Source organism: Mesoplodon densirostris (assembly GCF_025265405.1).
Source record: "Mesoplodon densirostris isolate mMesDen1 chromosome Y unlocalized genomic scaffold, mMesDen1 primary haplotype SUPER_Y_unloc_1, whole genome shotgun sequence".
NCBI classification, from domain to species: Eukaryota; Metazoa; Chordata; class Mammalia; order Artiodactyla; family Ziphiidae; genus Mesoplodon; species Mesoplodon densirostris.
Window position 1 is genome coordinate 2,899,996 of NW_026778236.1, and position 17,866 is coordinate 2,917,861.

The 17,866-nt window shown below is 38.2% G+C and overlaps 1 pseudogene; it reads left to right on the forward strand.

Moving 5' to 3' along the window:
- The first annotated feature begins 8,536 nt into the window (after nt 1-8,536).
- Nucleotides 8,537-17,265, forward strand: LOC132482941 (RNA-binding motif protein, X chromosome-like; annotated as a pseudogene).
- Nucleotides 17,266-17,866: the final 601 nt, after the last annotated feature.

Here is a 17,866-nt window from a genome sequence, read left to right on the forward strand (position 1 = left end):
GTTCCAGAACAGTAAAGCAAGTCATGGTTTTTCTCAATTTCACGGCTTCTTATGTAACCCAGTCTTTCCTATTAACAGAAAACATGTATTTCTCCACTAGTTTTTAAGAGAACTGTGTTTGTTCCTTTCTTCCTCATGTGTAAATTCTCATTGGGTTCCCAGTGAATTGAAGGTGCTTGCTCTTCATGCCAAGAGTTGGGCATGAGACAGGCGGTTAAGCAAGTAAAGTGAGGATTTATTTAAGCAAGAATATGCCCTCAGGGAGAGCAGGCAGTTAGGTGAGGAGCTGCTGCCCTGGGTTCCACTGGCAAGCCGGTTATGAGGGGCATACAGAGGAAGGGGTGGCATACTCATTGGGGAAGCAGGAGTTTGGGGGTCACATTCCCTGCTTCTTTGCAGCTCCAGAAGGGATTTTTGTCCTTATTTAGCTTAGTCAGAAGTGTCATGGCCTCACTGCATGGTGTGTGCTGCTTGTCTGCAAGGCTAATTTTATTGTAAGGAGAGCATAATGAGCAACAGGTTACATTTGGAAGTAGGAGAGTCCTGTCTTTCCTCATCTCTCTTTGTCTGCCTTCAGGACACTTACCACCGAAAATGTGCAGTTTCCTGTCAGTCTGGGGGTCCTTGTTTTTCTTTGTCTGCCCATGGACCTCTGCTCTTTACCAGGTGCTTGATTTCCTGCCACCTGGCCCCTCTTCCATTACTCTGCTCATATCTAGCTACTCGCCTGCTGTAGCAATTACAGTAATCTTAACCTCACAGTCCTTTAATTGCATTGCAGTCACTGAAAAACGTGCTTAACATCCAGATTTAATTTTGTTCATGAATGAGTGATATCCAAACCTCTGTAAGATGATTTTCTCAGACACCATCTGAGATTTCATATCAATTGTTTTTCCTCTCGTGTTTCTTTCCTGTCAAGCAGAGGGTTAAAATATTAAACAATCATTATTGAAATACTAACAATTCTTTGATTTCCTACTATATACTGAACTTGTCCCTTCCAGTAGACTTGCTTGGAAGCTGCCGGTTGGCCTACATATTAGGTAGAAACCATAAAACCCCTAAATTAGGGAACAGTTATAACTTTGCCCGATTTAAAGATCAGCTTTTGTATAATTCATAGAGTTGTTATCTATCTAGACTATGGAAAGTGTCCCAAGAAATACTAACTGATCACCATCAACTGATCAACTGGTGTTTACATGAACACATTTCATTGCATAGTTTTCTCAAGTGCTCAATAATGGTTAATATACGATTAAGACACTACCAATGCAAAGCATTAACACCACAGGTCTGGGCTTCCCTAGTGGCCCAGTGGTTGAGAGTCCGGCTGCCGATGCAGGGGACACGGGTTCGTGCCCCGGTCCGGGAGGATCCCACATGCCGCGGAGCGGCTGGCCCCGTGAGCCATAGCCTCTGAGCCTGCGCGTCCGGAGCCTGTGCTTCGCAACGGGAGGGGCCCCAGCGGTGAGAGGCCGGCATACCGCAACAACAACAACAAAAAAAACAGTTTCATGATTTTGACCAGTCTCTAAAAAAGGCAGAATTACAAATTAACCTCAGGCTCCCACTTCATATAAAAGTAATTACAATATTTTCACACTTTTGTTTTGAACCCTGAATTATGTTTTCAGCTCAATGTGCTCAGTACGTCATTTAACCTCACAATAACCCTATCTGATAATTCTTTATCATCTTGTTTTTGTAGACTAGGTAAATTTAAGAGTGTAGGTAGCTTACCCAGTTTCATATAACTACTAAATTTTGAAGTTTAGATTATTTTCTGTCTGCCTGACTTCGTATCATATTAAATCACCAGATGCATTATGTCTTCTAGACATTCATCTTTCTGTTTCAGATTATTTTAACAGTTCCACTAAAAAAATTAAGTAAGTAGCATATCTGCATAGCAAGCAGAATGCTTCATGATCTGGTCCTCCCCATTTTACGTCTATCAAGAAATCCCTGAACTCTCCCTACTGATTACCTGGAGCTTCACGTTATTACCCCAAAATGCCTTTTCCTTTTTTTTTTTTTTTTTACGGTACGCGGGCATCTCACCGTTGTGGCCTCTCCCGTTGTGGAGCACAAGCTCCGGACGGGCAGGCTCAGCGGCCATGGCTCAGGGGCCCAGCAGGTCAGGGGCATGTGGGATCCTCCCGGACCGGGGCACGAACCCGTGTCCCCTGCATCGGCAGTCGGACTGTCAACCACTGCGCCACCAGGGAAGCCCCACTAAATCTTGTTAAAAGTTGCCACTCTACTGATTATTTAAAAATGCTAAAATAGGGGCTTTTACTTTCAAAGAAACTACTTAGGCTGAAAAATGTTGCTCGCTCTTTTAAATAAATGTAGAAGCCCTGCACCGTTGCTACATAGTTTATATTTTCATAGCAGAGAGAGATGAAGCTTATCTTTTCAAATATTTAGCACTTTAAGTCATGTGATATGATATCAGAAAAATCTGTAATGTTTAGCGTTTGTTTATCAATCAGTAACTTCCCATGTGACTCCCGTGGTGCACCAGCAGCACGAAGGGCCCCTGTGACTTACGGTGGAAGCAGTCGCTGTGATAGCAATATGAGAGATGGATATGGAGGAGGTCCGGAAGGTTACTCCAGCAGGCAAAGTAATACTTATTCAAGTGGTCGAAAGCGTAGAAGACAGGAACAATGAGGGTTTCCACCCTCTGTCAATAGGGAGTACCTTGCTCCCCGTGACCCATACAGTAGCTCAGTTTGTGGGGCTTCCAGACGAGGTTATGCGGGAAGCCAATCTGAAAGAGAGGGCCGAAGCAGATATTAAAAATAACACTCAGTTATGCACCAAATGTTCGTTACAAAGGAAAAGTTTAAGTTGTTTTCCTTAATTGATGCTTGAATACTACTAAAAGAAAAATGTTGGTTTGTGGGGAAGAGGCATATATTAACTTTTCCTCTAGGAATTTTCAGACAAAGTGAAAACATGGAATTATTCAGAGGACTTTCATGTTGTTAATGTTAATTGAAAAGTAGAAGTCGTGTTTCAAACGTTCAAAATTTTCAGAGTAAAAAAATTTCGTGAAATATGTCTTGTTAATTACACTGCTGAGTTAAACAAGCATAAAACTTTTGTTTGGAGGGTGAATTGTGCTGTTTGCCTAAACTTTTCCTTTGTACATGAATGTATTCAAAATTAAGCAATGTGTTATTTCTCCATCGCAAGCTGTGACTGTTTTCCAGTTAGGCTAAAGAAATTACATGTTCCTTTTTTTGAAAGCTTAAACGTGTAGAAGGTTGGAGAAGTCTCCAGAAAGGCTGAGAAACAATGCTTGCATTATTAGTGAAAGTCGATGTGTCTTTATCCCTTTAAAGCAATAGTATAGATGAGAGGAAAATGTAGACATGTGACTGTAAAGAGTTTAAGAAATCTTGAGGTTAAGTATCTATTTTCTGATCCATATTCAAGTGGCAGATGACCAACGTGGGAATAATGGTTATAAAACCAATTTTCCACTAAACGTAAGTGGAACCAGTTAACTTTTCTGAGTATATATATCTTAGTGAAAGTTAGTACCCCTAGATTTTAAAACATTGGGAAACATTTTAAGTAATACTGATTTCAACTTTATTTTGGTGTGCTTGATGTAACACAAAGGGTTTCGTAATATACTCATAAGTATAGAGTTATCTGGAGGGTTAAGGGTTTTTTGTCAGTGACCTCAGGTGACATTTAATTAGTAATGCTTAAAATTTGGGAAGAAACTTGAGTGTAAAAACTTTAAGCCAAATTGGAATCTGCAAAACTAGTACAGAAATCTGCAATATCCTTTTAAGGGAACAGCAAAAATGAAGTTAAGGGGAAGGAGAGTATTATTTGAGCCAAACTGAGGATTATAACTCAGGAGACAGACTCAGAAAGTTCTGAGGACTGTTCTACCTGTTAGAAGTCAAAGGCATGGTTACATCCATTTTGAAGAGAAAGGACAGTATATCACATCAAAGTGACATACAGATATTTTACATGAAGATCAGCAGGGATACGTAGTCTGGGTAAGCAGGTACAAAGTGAGCAGCAAGTCAACATGATCCCAGTACAGAGCTGGGAAAGAACAGTATTCTTTTTAAGAAGTTGCAGCATAAGTGTCAGAGGAAGGTAAAATAATTGACCTTTATGATCAGGAAGGCAATCTGTCTTTGAGGAACTCTGGTTAATGTGTAATGCAGATATTAGGGAGGGAGCGAGGATGTCTCAATGACCACAGCATTTTATGTTTAATTTTTCTTGGCTGGCCTTAAAGTACTGTATTTCATAAAATCCTACGGGGCATGAAAGGTTTGCTTTTAGTATCTAACATATCAGATTGGTGAGTCAAATCCTTAAAACGAAGGGTAAAGCAAACGAAGTTTCGAACCCCAAACTGAACCGATTACTTTTTCCTGAGTACATGTTCATGAAAAACCCATAAAACTCTTAAGTGTTTAACAGTTGGGTGATCTTCAAAATACAGGGATACTGTGGGTTTGGTTCCAGAACAGTAAAGCAAGTCATGGTTTTTCTCAATTTCACGGCTTCTTATGTAACCCAGTCTTTCCTATTAACAGAAAACATGTATTTCTCCACTAGTTTTTAAGAGAACTGTGTTTGTTCCTTTCTTCCTCATGTGTAAATTCTCATTGGGTTCCCAGTGAATTGAAGGTGCTTGCTCTTCATGCCAAGAGTTGGGCATGAGACAGGCGGTTAAGCAAGTAAAGTGAGGATTTATTTAAGCAAGAATATGCCCTCAGGGAGAGCAGGCAGTTAGGTGAGGAGCTGCTGCCCTGGGTTCCACTGGCAAGCCGGTTATGAGGGGCATACAGAGGAAGGGGTGGCATACTCATTGGGGAAGCAGGAGTTTGGGGGTCACATTCCCTGCTTCTTTGCAGCTCCAGAAGGGATTTTTGTCCTTATTTAGCTTAGTCAGAAGTGTCATGGCCTCACTGCATGGTGTGTGCTGCTTGTCTGCAAGGCTAATTTTATTGTAAGGAGAGCATAATGAGCAACAGGTTACATTTGGAAGTAGGAGATTCCTGTCTTTCCTCATCTCTCTTTGTCTGCCTTCAGGACACTTACCACCGAAAATGTGCAGTTTCCTGTCAGTCTGGGGGTCCTTGTTTTTCTTTGTCTGCCCATGGACCTCTGCTCTTTACCAGGTGCTTGATTTCCTGCCACCTGGCCCCTCTTCCATTACTCTGCTCATATCTAGCTACTCGCCTGCTGTAGCAATTACAGTAATCTTAACCTCACAGTCCTTTAATTGCATTGCAGTCACTGAAAAACGTGCTTAACATCCAGATTTAATTTTGTTCATGAATGAGTGATATCCAAACCTCTGTAAGATGATTTTCTCAGACACCATCTGAGATTTCATATCAATTGTTTTTCCTCTCGTGTTTCTTTCCTGTCAAGCAGAGGGTTAAAATATTAAACAATCATTATTGAAATACTAACAATTCTTTGATTTCCTACTATATACTGAACTTGTCCCTTCCAGTAGACTTGCTTGGAAGCTGCCGGTTGGCCTACATATTAGGTAGAAACCATAAAACCCCTAAATTAGGGAACAGTTATAACTTTGCCCGATTTAAAGATCAGCTTTTGTATAATTCATAGAGTTGTTATCTATCTAGACTATGGAAAGTGTCCCAAGAAATACTAACTGATCACCATCAACTGATCAACTGGTGTTTACATGAACACATTTCATTGCATAGTTTTCTCAAGTGCTCAATAATGGTTAATATACGATTAAGCCACTACCAATGCAAAGCATTAACACCACAGGTCTGGGCTTCCCTAGTGGCCCAGTGGTTGAGAGTCCGGCTGCCGATGCAGGGGACACGGGTTCGTGCCCCGGTCCGGGAGGATCCCACATGCCGCGGAGCGGTTAGGCCCGTGAGCCATGGCCGCTGAGACTGGCTTTTGGAGCCTGTGCTTTGCAATGGGAGGGGCAACAACGGTGAGAGGCCGTCATACCGCAAAAAAAAACACCAAAAACCAAAACAGTTTTATGATTTTGACCAGTCTCCAAAAAAGGCAGGATTACAAATTAACCTCAGGCTCCCACTTCATATAAAAGTAATTACAATATTTTGTTTTGAACCCTGAATTATGTTTTCGGCGTTGTGCTCAATGTATGTGCTCAGTACATCATTTAACCTCACAATAACCCTATCTGATAATTCTTTATCATCTTGTTTTCGTAGACTGGGTAAATTTAAGAGTTTAGGTAGCTTACCCAGTTTCATATAACTACTAAATTTTGAAGTTTAGATTATTTTCTGTCTGCCTGACTTCGTATCATATGAAATCACCAGATGCATTATATCTTCTAGACATTCATCTTTCTGTTTCAGATTATTCTAACAGTTCCACTAAAAAAATTAAGTAAGTAGCATATCTGCATAGCAAGCAAAATGCTTCATGATCTGGTCCTCCCCATTTTTCATCTATCAAGAAATCCCTGCACTCTCCCTACTGATTACCTGGAGCTTCACGTTATTACCCCAAAATGCCTTTCCTTTTTTTTTTTTTTTTTTTTTTACGGTACGCGGGCATCTCACCGTTGTGGCCTCTCCGGTTGTGGAGCACAAGCTCCAGACGCGCAGGCTCAGCAGCTATGGCTCAGGGGCCCAGAAGCTCAGGGGCATGTGGGATCCTCCCGGAACGGGGCACGAACCCGCGTCCCCTGCATGGGCAGGGGTACTCTCAACCATTGCGCCACCTGGGAAGCCCTTCTCCTTTATATTGATTAAATTAAAGCAACTGGAAAAGGTATGCAGTAAAAAGTAGAGAACACATTCTGCTGTTGCAGTTTTCTTTAGAGTTTCTCCTGCGAGATTCTCTCGCGACTTTCTCTGTTCACCCCTCCCCCACCTCCACATCTTCCATCTTCCCTACCTCCCCTGTGGCTCATCCCTTCCCCCCCCCCCACCGCTACATCTGGTTCCTTAGCCTCTTTCTAGAAGTAGAGCGCTTGCTCTCGAGCCTTAGTTTAGTTAACAGTCGTCTGAAGAGACGCGGAAGGATGACTTCTGAAAAGGAGGACAAAATAAGGTAAGAAATTCGGCATTTTAGGAAGGAGAGAATAATTTATACCTCAGGAGAAAGAGTTGACACCTATATGTTCTCCTGTTACCAGAGAAAGCATGGTAATTCAGATTTTGATTTTTCTCTCAGGCTTTTTCTGTAAGAGATAAGAGCCGAGTAAGTGGTGTTTGTATAAATATGTCTGAATAGACAGTGTCTCGAGAAGTCTATCAGTTGTTCTTGAACAGTACGTTTAATGTTTGTTCTCCTGGAGAATCAGTTGCCAAGGCAGCGATGAAAAGGCAGTGAAGTTCCTGGAATTTGTCCGTGAATTGAGAAGTTGGGGGTGGGGGTGGAGCTAGGTTTGAAATGCTGCGGGAGGGAATATATTGAGTAGATAATTTAAATGTGATTAGCGGCGTACCCTCTTTGCTGTTGACTCTCACTTGCGGGTAGTGGAGCGTATGCCGGGCGCCAGTTTGTTCCGCTTGCACTTTTGTTTTTTGCGGTATGCGGGCCTCTCACTGCTGTGGCCCCTCCCACCGCGGAGCACGGGCTCGGTACCCAGAGGCTCCAGACGCGCAGGCCCAGCGGCCATGGCTCACGGGCCCAGCCGCTCCGCGGCTCGTGGGATCCTCCCGGAGCGGTGCCGAACCCGTGTCCCCTGGATAGGCAGGCGGACTGTCAACCACTGCGCCACCAGGGAAGCCCTCTCGTGCAGTTTTGATTTTTTCTTTTTTGTTTCCTCGGGTTTTCTTTGTGAAAGCAGAGGTTCTGAGCAATACAAGCAAGATACCTATTTTAACTTAAATGATTTAAAACTTGTAATTTTAGTTATCAAATGTCAAAATGTTGATTCACTTGACAAACAGCGTCTGATTTAATTTGGCATATAAAGAATGGTACTCTCTTTTGACCAGTGTTTCTTAAAGTCTCTCAATCTAAGTAAACACACTTTACATTTTCCTCAATAAAGGAAGTAACTCCCTCCTTTTCCTTTATGACTTACCACTTTTAAAGTTTGTGGGAAAAAATTATTTTAAACATTATTTGATGCATAGACAAGAAAAATGTGAGTAGATGTGAACAATTTAAAAATATGTTTAAGGTATATTCTGCACAGTTCATAAAACATATTAACTGTTAGATGTGTAGAATCCAGGACCATTTATTATTGCTTATTTTTTTGTTGTGTTTTGGAAAAGAAGCCTTGAACCCTGCAGGTAAAATAATTTACAGTTGCCTTCTAATCTAGTTTTTACATACAGGTTTTTGTAAGATATCTATAAAGCATGGAGCATTTGTTACGCCAGTGCTTGTTTGGCTTTGTGTTACAAGTTTCCTCTCTTTTAAGTAAGAAACGGCAAATATTTTCACTGCTATAGGGTACTTCAGTTGAGTTATAAACAGGTGTAATAGTTTTTGCTTATAATTTATTTTTTGCTATATGTATAAAGATATATTTTTAATTACTTACAGAAAAATGGCGGAAGCAGATCAGGCTGGGAAACTGTTCATAGGAGGCCTCCATGCTGACACCAATGAAAATTCTCTTGAAGTGGTATTTGGGAAATATGGTCACATTATGGAAGGTAATTTTTAGAACCTATATATATATATATATATATATATATATATATATATATACACATAAACACCGATATATATATATATATATGTATATGTTCGAAGCAAATGTGTATTAAACACACACCATTGAACAGCTAAGTTAAAGTGCTTTTTCTATTTGTAACACATGAGCACTTTTTTTTAAAGTTTCTGTTTTTTATTAGGAAAGCACTGGGCAATGAGGGAAAGTGTACACCTTAGGGGCTCCTACTACTGAGTAGGGCAAAAAGCAGCGTTTCTTTCTTCACCCCAGCCACGCTTTGCAGCATGCTGGGTTTTACTTACCTGACCAGGGATCAAGCCCACGCACAGTGGCATGCAGCATGTGGATCTTAGTTGCCTGACGAGGGATCAGACCCGTGTCCCCTTCATTGGGAACGTGGAGTCTTATCCACTGGACCACCAGGGAAGTCCCAGGGCTTTTTAAACATACTGTCGTCATAGGACATGAAATGGGATGAGATATGCTAGCTGTAGAACGGTTGAAATTATTGACTCTATTTTTAAAATACTAGAAATGATATAAAATGGAAAGGGTTTTTTTTGCTTTATTTGTTTTTGGTTTTTGTTTTGTTTTTAAGTAACTTCCGGGAGGCTGTTACTGCACTGTGTCCATAACATGAAATTAAGGAGGCCTTATGAGAAAGTGTCAAAGGATTGATTATTTTGAAAATATGAAACGTTCAATTTTATGTGAGATTTAAATTAAAAATATTTATGTATATTACAGTTATGTTGATGAAGGATCAGAAGAAAAACAAGTCTAGAGGCTTTGCTTTTATTACTTTTGAGAATCCTGCAGATGCAAAGGATGCTGTCCAAGATATGAATGGAAAAGTAAGAGACTTTAGTAATATTTTGTATTCTCCATTTATTACTATTTCAAGATTTTTTTTTCTAATTTTTTAAAGTAACATGATGCCATATAAGCCTTCACTCTCCATTTTGTCACATAAGTATTGGATTGTCCGGTTGGAAGGAGATTGACATTAACATTAGCTTTAACAATATATTTTAAACCTGTTTTAGCATTCAAATGTAAAAGTAAATGAGTTTTAGCCTGTAGAGCTCTCCCCAATATCCCGTACTGTTATTTTTAAGTCTCGACTTTTTTGTACTTCAGAGTCACTCTTCCTTGTGTCACTGTTACAAATAATTACTTGTCCCTTACAACTGTACTTTTAATTGCATATTTGCTCAAAGAATTTTTTTATATTGTAGGTAGTATTTTTCCCATTTTATATTGCAGGTCATATCTTTTTATATTCATCATCCTGTGAATTGTTCATTGTTAAAAGTACTTCCAGTGCATCTCGGTTCTCATAGTGTGGAACACATACATTAATTCCCTTTGTCCTATAGCTTGGTTTCTGGTATGCTGCAGGCACTTGGCACATGTTGACCCTTTTACTTTACTTTCATATTTTAAGGTATGGTAGTACCTAGAAGTTGATCTTGACTCATGATTTTATTTTGGGTGCAGAGGTAAATTTGTGTCATGAAGGATAGTAGACCCCCATTATTTGTTTGTTTTCAAGCACAAGAATGTGTAGTCTGTGTAGACATTATTCTTCAATTCTTTATTCAACAGATATTTTATTGCCAGGCATTGCTTTAGCAATTGATTAATGGTTGTGGGGAATACAAAATACCTATTTTCTTGGACACTTGTGTTCTAGGGTGAAAGATGAGAAACGTACAAGTAAAACTAAATACAATTTCATATGAAAAATATTAAGGAAAGTAAAGTAGGTAATTTCATTAGAGCTTAAGGGGAGTGGTTTTCTATACATATAGATCTAAGAATGTTAAATCCTGAATGTTGGAAGGGAGGCAGCCCTTCATAAGTCTGTGGGAAATATTTTGGACCCAGAAACAGAAAAGGAGGCCCTAACGTGGGAGCACATGGCTGTTGAGGCTGTTTGTATTGGGCCAGGGCCCATCCATATCCACCAGAAGTCTTAGTAGGAATTCAGCATTTAAAATTGTCTTCCAAGGATAACATGAAACAGCTAGGTTGTTTTACGTAGAGCAATTATATTATGATTTGAATACAGTTTTCAAAAACACTTTGGCATCTATAGAAGGTTAATGTAGGAAGTTGTTGGAAGATTAAGAAGTGTAAGCATTTCTGAAACATAAGAATATGAAGTACTATTATAAGAAGTTACTCTTTGGGGACATGTTTAAACAATTGAATAAGGCAAGAAATGTTGAGGACCAAGTAAGTGCTCTATTTAAAAATAAATCAAGGAGATTATTAGAAGTAAATACAGAAGAGCAATCATCTTGGAAAATTTTCTTTCCCTTAATATTTAATAAATGCTAAAAACGATTAGAGTAGGGATAACCATTTTGAATAAATAACTGAATAATTTTATTTTTTTAAATGACACGTATACTTTTATTTACCCTTGGGACACTGAAAACTTTGAATGGTAGAAGTAGAGAAATGAAGTGAGTTTAGTTCTCCATTATAGAAAATAAAAGGGTATATTCTCTCATGATAAGTGAGAGGTATTAATCTTCTTTTAATACCAGAGGACATTTCAGGGAGCTCCAATTGCCAATACGTACACTTTGTGTTGGATGACTTAATGAAAGGCAGTTACTAATTAAGTCTCATTTATCTGGCATGGTGAAGGACACCATCATTTCAGAAGAAAATGTTTGCTTTGGGGAAAAAAGACTGATCTTGGACTAGTGCAGTAGTAAATAAATTTGATGTGATGTTATTAATGTTATACTTAATCTGTTTAGTCTTTGGATGGAAAGGCAATTAAAGTAGAGCAAGCCAACAAACCATCTTTTGAAAGCGGTGGTACACAGAGACCACAACCTCCTGCAAGAAACAGGGGCCATCTGAGAAATCCGAGACATGGAAGAGGAAGAAATCGAAGAGGAGGAAATGGAAGAGGAGGAAATGGAAGAGGAGGAAGTGGGAGCGCAAGAGAGCATCCCTCACCTGGAGGACACCTGGGTAATGTTTTCAAATACAAGGCTGCAACCAGAGGACCGAAAAATAGTAGGTTTAACTGTATAGAAACCTCTCAGTTTTTATTCCATCCTTTATGAGCAAAGTAGTGTGTAAGAACTATCAGATGATGAATCACATTGATAGTCAGAAGTATTTCTAAGTGGTGAAGAATTATTGTAGTTATAAAATGACTTAACTAGGTAATGTGCAAAAAGTTAATCACCTTACAGGGGAATAGCATAAATTTTAAAGTAAATTCAGTCTCTTTTACCATTATTACTAATTGCCTCTTTTCTTCGAGGATTTTTCTACAGAGTTTCCTACTGTCGATCATACATTAGAATTTTTCACTTTAGGACCAATAACTTGATATGAGTTTAAATCAATGATTCATTCATAATCTATTAAAAATACATTGGTTAATTTTATTCTGAGAGTAGCCTTATTGCATCATAAACATCCTAGAGAATCTTGAAAACTCCACAACAGAAAATAAAAGTCACTCAGAATATCCACAATTCAGGGCTAAACACTTCATATTTTAGGTTTCACCTTGCAGTATTTGTCTTAAGTATATGTGTTCAGACATCTAAGCAAATCTCCATTGTCATTTTGATATGAGGCTTTTCTACCTGGGTCTCTGGTATGCATTTGGGAAAATACCTGAGGGAAATAAATAGAGCTTTAGATTCTAAAAGGTGTCTTTGATCCAGGAAAAGAGTAAAAAGCTCTGCTTCAGACATATGTATGTTTTCTTTGTGTGTGTGTATTAGAGGAGAAAGTCGTTGAAAATGCCTTTTTTTTGGATTTTTTCAGAGAAGTTTTCTACTTAGTAAGAAAAGGAGGAAAAGCACTTTGCATTTCAAAAACTTGCATATATTTAACAACCTTTGCTTCATCTATTAACCATAACCAGTCTTCAGAAATAAAACATTTAGTTTCTTTTTGTGATAATTACATGTGTGAATTTTAGGAAATGTTTTTGGAAAGTTCAGTTAAAGGGTAACCCATTTTAAGATAACACAGTTTTGCTCTTTTCCCACTATCTTGACCTTGAGAAAAGTTGACCAGTTCATATTCTGCCATGTGTAAGAATACTCATTTTTTTCTTGCCTGTGGCAATACAGGGGAATTGGAATATACCTAAACATCTTTCTGGTTAGAAAGGTAACACATAAATTTTCAGTATTTAGTGTGCATTTCTTAAATACTATTAAAATTGAACAGAACGTAGCCCTTTTCACTGAGAAATTAACATTAAGAGTTGATCTGTGAATAACACAGGCTTGAACTGTTGATCAACTTACAAGCAGATTTTTTTTTCAATAACTACATATAAGATCACTGCATGATCCAAGGTTGGTTGAATCCATGGATGCAGAACTAGGGATACTGGACCAAGTGTAAAGTTATAAGCAGATATTCTCCTGCAAAGGGAGTTATTTGTATGTATATACTTAACTTTTAGGTAATGCATTTTTTATTCATCTTTTTTTCTTTTTAATGTTTTGATTTATACCTAGGATGTTGTGTTTTTCAAAAGCTTCCTTGACACCAGAATTATATAACTAATAACTTACCATCTTCCTCCTAAAATGATGAACAATTCAGTTTTACATTTAATTTATCCAGGTTTTCCTGTACTCTCTCTCTTCTCCCCAAACCGCTTTCATACCAGTGGTTCTTTAGCTTTTTCCTCGATTTTCCAAACTGACTTTTACGGTAAGTCTTTGAACTCTACTAACTTATGTGTCATATGAGGAAACAATCATATTGGTTTAGACAGATAGGAAAGCTGAAGACTGGAGTAATTGTTGAGTGAAAATTTATAACAATAAGTGAAACTAGCCCAATGAAAAAATGTTGATTCTACTTAACTAAAAAGATTTCATTTAAACACAGGTCGTGGTGGGCATACTCCTAGTCCGAACGCGAGTTCTTCCAGGGGAGCCTTTCCAGTTAAAAGAGGACAATCTTCGAGAAGTGGAGGTCCTCCTCCTAAGAGATGTGCTCAGAGACGAAGCAGCAGTGGGGTGGGAAGACAAGGTAAATGCTATATAATGCAGAGACAGTTGTTTCTGATTAATGAAAGTGAGCTATTTTTAAACAGAATGTTTAAGCAGAATGGAAAGTGAGAAGTATATGAACATGTTAACCAATCACTAATTTATTTATTGATTTGTGGTTGGGAAATAATTTTTCAGTTTTTGATTATAGATGTAATAGGTGATTAGCACTGCTGTGGGGAAAACATGGCTTGTAAGTCCATGTTTGCTATAGAATTCCTCTTAATTTAAGTTGCTGCTAACACTTTTTGGTTAGTAGGCTTCTTTATCACATAGTTTCAGTATCAGAATTTTCATGAAAACTATGTCCTGTGAGAGAATGTTCTGGTCTGTAGACTAGTTTAGCTATGTATATTGGCTACCTGGTTTTATTAATTATTATAAACAATAATTGAAACTTGCCATATGAACTGTAGTTTGTGCTCTTAACTTTTTTAGCACTGTTTTCTGATCCTTAATATGGTACAGACTTGAAACAGCCATTATCAAATTGCCATTTTACGTGTAGACGATGAATGAAGCCAAATGTAGCACGATATTGACTTCAAAACACAACAGAAGCTAAGAAGCCTACCCTTTCCATTATTAGATGGTTAGCCTAGGGAACAAACAAGAGAAGAGAACAAACAAGGTCCTAGTGACCTCCAGGAATGAGGAATAAGAATTAACACATGAAGAGAACATTATTTATGGGAGATTGTTTCATATTTTGGAAGCGGTACAGTGTTTTTCAAATGAGCCCTTTATTGCTAATAAACAATAGAAGTCACTGTTGCTATCATCATACAAGGTCAATAATTAAGGTTGTGCACTTAAAGGAGAGAGCCAACCACTTGGTGATTGAATATGTGACAGTACTTACCAAAAATTAATGTTTTGCTCCAAGTTTGAGAAGTGTTCCCTACTGCTGGTAATTTAAAGGGTATGCCAAATGTATGGGGAACGGGAGATGTCAGAAAATACAATGTTCAGTGGTAACATTGAAAGGGAAACGAAAATGTGCATAAATGGAATTTTAGAAGGAGTAGTTTTTTAAAATGATTTTAGAGAGTGGAAGGCTATTAGTCTTTTGGATTTTTCTTTGAAACATTACTGTCAATTTTGAGATACTTACATAAGCATTTTTAAATTAAAGGTTCAGTATCACATGGAAGACAAAATTATGGAGGTCCTGCTCATAGAGAGCCAGTCTCTTTTCGGAGAGTTGGCTATATGTCACAGAGATGGTGGTTATGCTACTAAAGATAGGTAATAGAAAGCACAGTATATGAATTAAGTCATGGTTAGTTTTGTTGTTCTTGTTGAAATTTACCTAACACAAAATTGAACATTTAAAAGTGAACAATTCAGTAACATTTAGCACACTTAACAGTGTTATGCAACCACCAGCTCTGTTCAGTTCCAAAACATTTCATTACCCCAAAATAAAATTAATAAGCAGTCACACCCAATTTCTGCCCTCTTGTCCCTGGTAGGTACCCACCTGTGTCCTTATCTATGAATTTATCTAATCCTGAATATATCATACTAATGGAAGCAAACAATATGTGACCTTTATTATCCAGCTTTCCCTTAGCATAAATATTTTCAAGGATCATTCATGCTGTAGCGTCAATCAGTACTTCAGACCTTTTTGTTTTTTTGGCTGACTAAATATTCCATTATATGTGTGGTTAACATGGTTTGTTTATCCATCTGTGTGAGTTATTCCCATCATTGTGCTGTCATGAATACTCCTGTACAAGCATTTGGGTACCTGTTTTCAATTCTTTTTGAATGTATATATACTTAAGGAGTGGAATTCCTGGGACATATAGGAATTCTTTAATTTTTTAAGAAACTGCTAATCTTTGCCACAGAGCCTGTACTATTTTACATTTCTGCCATGCACATATACTTGGTTTGTTTCTCTGCCTCTGCACCAACACTTGATATATTCTATTTGTCTATTTTTAATTATAGCCAGTGTGATACGTGCAAAGTAGATATTTCATTTTGGGTTTGAATTTCATTTCCCTAATAAATATGTTGAGCAGGTTTTCATGTCCTTGTTGCTCATTGTATATCTTCTTTAAACAAAAGTATATTCAAGTCCTTTGCCCATTTAAAATTTTTTGTCTTTTTGCTGTCTTGAGTTCTTAAATATTCTGGATATGATAAGTTGCATTTAAAATTTTAGCTGCTTTATTTCAGTTATTCAAGGAGAGATTATCCACACCCCTGAGCCAGCAAGGATTATACTCCACCACGTAGACGCTATGCACACAGTTATTACGGACATTCAAATTCTCGGACTGATCATCCCTCTAGAGGACATAGGTAATATAAAATTTTGTGTTTATATCAAATAAAAACATTCGTTTAAATTATGTTATTGTGACACATAATTTAAATTGATGACATAATTTATGACATTCTTTTAAATTCAGTGACCGTGATGGCTATGGTGGAAATCGTGATAGAGATTATTCTGAATATTGAAGTGGAAGCTTTTACAGGGATTCATATGGGAGTTACGGTAAGAGTCCAGTTACAACTTGTAAATCATAGAATTAGACTTAACCAGATCGTTGTTTACTCTACTTTTACTTCAGTTCCTCAAGGGTAAAAGTATGTTTAGCATGTCCCTTTAGATAAGTTAAAGACCTTTGAATTGTTTTGTTAATAGCTCACTTAAAATAAAATGCTATGAAGGGTAAATGGGCAGCCTCATCTTTTTTTCTCATTACAGAAAACCAATTTTAACATGATTATTATTTTTTATTTTTATTTTGTGTGCGGTACACGGGCCTCTCACCATCGTGGCCCCTCCCGTTGCGGAGCACAGGCTCCTGACGCGGAGTCCCAGAGGCCATGGCCCACGGTCCCAACCGCTCCCCGGCATGTGGGATCCTCCTGGACCGGGGCACGAACCCGTGTCCCCTGCATCGGCAGTCGGACTGTCAACCACTGCGCCACCAGGGAAGCCCCACTAAATCTTGTTAAAAGTTGCCACTCTACTGATTATTTAAAAATGCTAAAATAGGGGCTTTTACTTTCAAAGAAACTACTTAGGCTGAAAAATATTGCTCGCTCTTTTAAATAAATGTAGAAGCCCTGCACCGTTGCTACATAGTTTATATTTTCATAGCAGAGAGAGATGAAGCTTATCTTTTCAAATATTTAGCACTTTAAGTCATGTGATACGATACCAGAAAAATCTGTAATTTTAGCGTTTGTTTATCAATCAGTAACTTCCCATGTGACTCCCGTGGTGCACCAGCAGCACGAAGGGCCCCTGTGACTTACGGTGGAAGCAGTCGCTGTGATAGCAATATGAGAGATGGATATGGAGGAGGTCCGGAAGGTTACTCCAGCAGGCAAAGTAATACTTATTCAAGTGGTCGAAAGCGTAGAAGACAGGAACAATGAGGGTTTCCACCCTCTGTCAATAGGGAGTACCTTGCTCCCCGTGACCCATACAGTAGCTCAGTTTGTGGGGCTTCCAGACGAGGTTATGCGGGAAGCCAATCTGAAAGAGAGGGCCGAAGCAGATATTAAAAATAACACTCAGTTATGCACCAAATGTTCGTTACAAAGGAAAAGTTTAAGTTGTTTTCCTTAATTGATGCTTGAATACTACTAAAAGAAAAATGTTGGTTTGTGGGGAAGAGGCATATATTAACTTTTCCTCTAGGAATTTTCAGACAAAGTGAAAACATGGAATTATTCAGAGGACTTTCATGTTGTTAATGTTAATTGAAAAGTAGAAGTCGTGTTTCAAATGTTCAAAATTTTCAGAGTAAAAAAATTTCGTGAAATATGTCTTGTTAATTACACTGCTGAGTTAAACAAGCATAAAACTTTTGTTTGGAGGGTGAATTGTGCTGTTTGCCTAAACTTTTCCTTTGTACATGAATGTATTCAAAATTAAGCAATGTGTTATTTCTCCATCGCAAGCTGTGACTGTTTTCCAGTTAGGCTAAAGAAATTACATGTTCCTTTTTTTGAAAGCTTAAGCGTGTAGAAGGTTGGAGAAGTCTCCAGAAAGGCTGAGAAACAATGCTTGCATTATTAGTGAAAGTCGATGTGTCTTTATCCCTTTAAAGCAATAGTATAGATGAGAGGAAAATGTAGACATGTGACTGTAAAGAGTTTAAGA